This window comes from Anolis carolinensis, chromosome 1 (genome assembly GCF_035594765.1).
Source record: "Anolis carolinensis isolate JA03-04 chromosome 1, rAnoCar3.1.pri, whole genome shotgun sequence".
Lineage (NCBI taxonomy): Eukaryota > Metazoa > Chordata > Lepidosauria > Squamata > Dactyloidae > Anolis > Anolis carolinensis.
The window spans coordinates 60001-63368 of NC_085841.1; the positions used below are offsets into that span (position 1 = coordinate 60001).

General features: G+C 44.9%; 1 protein-coding gene across 1 annotated transcript in view; it reads right to left on the reverse strand.

The window, feature by feature from the left end:
- emilin1 (elastin microfibril interfacer 1) overlaps positions 1-14 on the reverse strand; it is a gene marked incomplete at its 3' end in the record, with an annotated part of 56217 nt that extends 56203 nt beyond the window's left edge. Inside the window, 1 exon segment of the mRNA XM_062968796.1 lies at positions 1-14. This exon segment is cut by the window's left edge and continues 618 nt beyond it.
- Positions 15-3368: the final 3354 nt, after the last annotated feature.

Below are 3368 nucleotides of genomic sequence, written 5' to 3' on the forward strand. Positions count from 1 at the left end.
CCCTGTCCCGGGACGGCTCTCCCCTCCCCTCCCCCTCTTTCCCCTCCCCTCCACCCCCCTCTCCATCTCTCCATCTCTCTCCATTGCTGCTTCCACGGCTGCAAACATCTGCTTCTCGTTACAGTCGGGACAGGAACGCTCTGGGCCAAAGGGACGGGAGGGGGGAGGGAGGGAAGGGGCCAAGGGGGTCCCGGTCAAGGGGGCCAAGGCGTCCGCGTGGCTCCTTCTTCACTTCATTTCACTTTACAGTAGAATCTCACTTATCCAACACTCGCTTATCCAACGTTCTGGATTATCCAACGCATTTTTGTAGTCAATGTTTTCAATACATTGTGATATTTTGGTGCTAAATTTATAAATACAGTAATTACTACATAGCATTAATGTGTGTTGAACTACTTTTTCTGTAAAATTTGTTGCATAACATGATATTTTGGTGCTTAATTTGTAAAATCATAGCCTAATTTGATGTTTAATAGGCTTTTTCTTAATCTCTCCTTATTATCCAACATATTCACTTATCCAACGTTCTGCCGGCCCGTTTACGTTGGATAAGTGAGACTCTACTGTATTTCGTAACTAGCTTTGCCCGGCCACGCGTTGCTGTGGCTTATGGGAATCCTTTGTTGGCCAGGTGGAATAGCAGGGAATAGCCTTGCAGTCTCAAAGCCTGGCCGTTTTCTGGAGTAGCTGGAGCTTTGTGTTGTATGAACGTAGAGGCATGGATGAGGGGTTGTGCTGCCAAGTTTAGTGTTTCTGAGACGTGTCGTTTTGTTGTTTTGTCCTAGGCCGAAATTTCATTACTCTTTTATATATAATAATAATAATAATAATAATAATAATAATAATAATAATAAAACTTTATTTATACCCCGCCACCATCTCCCCAATGGGGACTCGGGGCGGCTTACATGGGGCCATGCCCGGGAAAAATACAATATAACACAATATAATATAAAAACAACATATCATAATACAATTACAACAATACAATAAAATACAATAAATATACCGTGTTTCCCCGAAAATAAGACAGTGTCTTATATTAATTTTTGCTCCTAAAGATGCACTAGGTCTTATTTTCAGGGGATGTCTTATTTCTCCATGCAGAAAAATGAACATTTATTGTTGAACAAAAAAAAATGAACATTTATTATATACTGTACAGTGGTTGTCATTACAAACCAGCATAACAAGACAAACTGTGAATCCTATCAATAATTTCTTGTTACTACCATTATTTTCATGTACAACACTTTATGGTATGTACATTTACCAATCCTGCATGCTCTGGTGTTCGGTTCGGTGGGCATGCATCCAAACAAAAACTTTGCTAGGTCTTACTTTTGGGGGAGGCCTTATATTTAGCAATTCAGCAAAACTTCTACTAGGTCTTATTTTCTGGGGATGTCTTATTTTAGGGGAAACAGGGTATAAACTAGCTGTGCCTGGCCACGCGTTGCTGTGGCATTGTCTGGTGGTGTTGGTGAGAAATTGTTGAGCTAGTGGTGGTATTGAATGTCTGTTGTATGGTTGTCTTTATGTTTCGTATGCACACTGAAGTGGATTATATTGCAGTGTGGACTCAAGATAATCCAGTTCAAAGCAGATAATATAAGATTCTAAATGGGTTATATAGCTGTGTGGAAGGGCCTTGAGTCTACACTGCCATATAATCCAGTTAAAATCAGATAATCTGTGGAAGAGGCCTAAGTGAGGCCTAACTGTGCCTGTCCCCTGGGCTGAGTAGGTTGCTAGGAGACCAAGTGGGCAGAGCTTAGCCTTCAAACTGGCAGCAATTGGATAAAAACTATTATTCCTCTCCCTGTAATTAGGACTTTATTTTTCTTTTCTTTTTGTTGTATCAACCTAGAACCGTGAGTGATGGGTTGTGTTGTCAAATTTTAGGTTGGGGAGCCTGTAGTTTTGTTGTTTTGTCCGCTGCCCTGACGCCATCACTCTTTTATATATATAGATTAGTCGCTCTCTACCAGAGTGCTCCGAGCGACTTTCAATTGCCAAGGCACGGCAAGTGGTCAGGAAGTGACCTCAGCGCTTTGGCCACCCTTGTCTCCGCACTCCCCCCAACGTCACGCTTTTTGGATGGGGTTTTCCAGCAAGCAAGGCCTCTGTCTGGACGGCCCCAAGGGATGCTTGCCTGCTGGCCTGCATGCATGTGAGCTCGCATATCGCTCCTATCGCAGACAGGCAGGCCTTTGTTCCTGCCCTCTTGCCAAGCCGGATGCCTATGTGATACAGTGCACTGCACTCTTCGTTCATAGAATCCTAGAATCCTAGAGTTTTGGAAGAGACCTGGTGGGCCATCCCGTCCAACCTCTGCTTCAAAGCCTCCAAAGAAGGAGCCTCCACCACACTGAGGCAGAGAGTTCCACTGCTGAACAGCTCTCTCTCAGAGAAAGTTCTTCCTCATGTTCAGGTGGAATCTCCTTCCTTTCCTACAGTTTGAAGCCGTTGTTCCATTCATTCTTAGAATCCTAGAATTTTGGAAGAGACCTGGTAGGCCACCTAGTCCAACCTCTGCTTGGACTGGATGATTGGCTTGGACTTGGACTCCTAAAGAAGGAGCCTCCACCACAATCCAAGGCAGAAAATTCCACTGCTGAACCGCTCTCTCTACAAGAAAGTTCTTCCTCATGTTCAGGTGGAATCTCCTTCCTTTCCTATAGTTTGAAGCCGTTGTTCCATTCGTTCATAGAATCCTAGAGTTTTGGAAGAGACCTGGTGGGCCATCCAGTCCAACCCCTGCTTCAAAGCCTCCAAAGACGGAGCCTCCACCACACTCTGAGGCAGAGAGTTCCACTGCTGAACAGCTCTCTCTCAGAGAAAGTTCTTCCTCATGTTCAGGTGGAATCTCCTTCCTTTCCTACAGTTTGAAGCCGTTGTTCCATTCATTCTTAGAATCCTAGAATTTTGGAAGAGACCTGGTGGGCCACCTAGTCCAACCTCTGCTTGGACTGGATGATTGGCTTGGACTTGGACTCCTAAAGAAGGAGCCTCCACCACAATCCAGGGCAGAAAATTCCACTGCTGAACCGCTCTCTCTCAGAGAAAGTTCTTCCTCATTTTTCAGGTGGAATCTCCTTCCTTTCCTATAGTTTGAAGCCGTTGTTCCATTCATTCATAGAATCCTAGAATCCTAGAATTGGAAGAGACCTCATGGGACATCTAGTCCAACCCCATTCTGCCAAGAAGCAGGAAAATCCCATTCAAAGCACCCCCGACAGATGGCCATCCAGCCTCTGCTTCAAAGCCTTCAAAGAAGGAGCCTCCACCATACTCCAGGGCAGAGAGTTCCACTGCTGAACAGCTCTCTCTCTCTCTCTCATAGTCAGGAAGTCCTTCCTCAT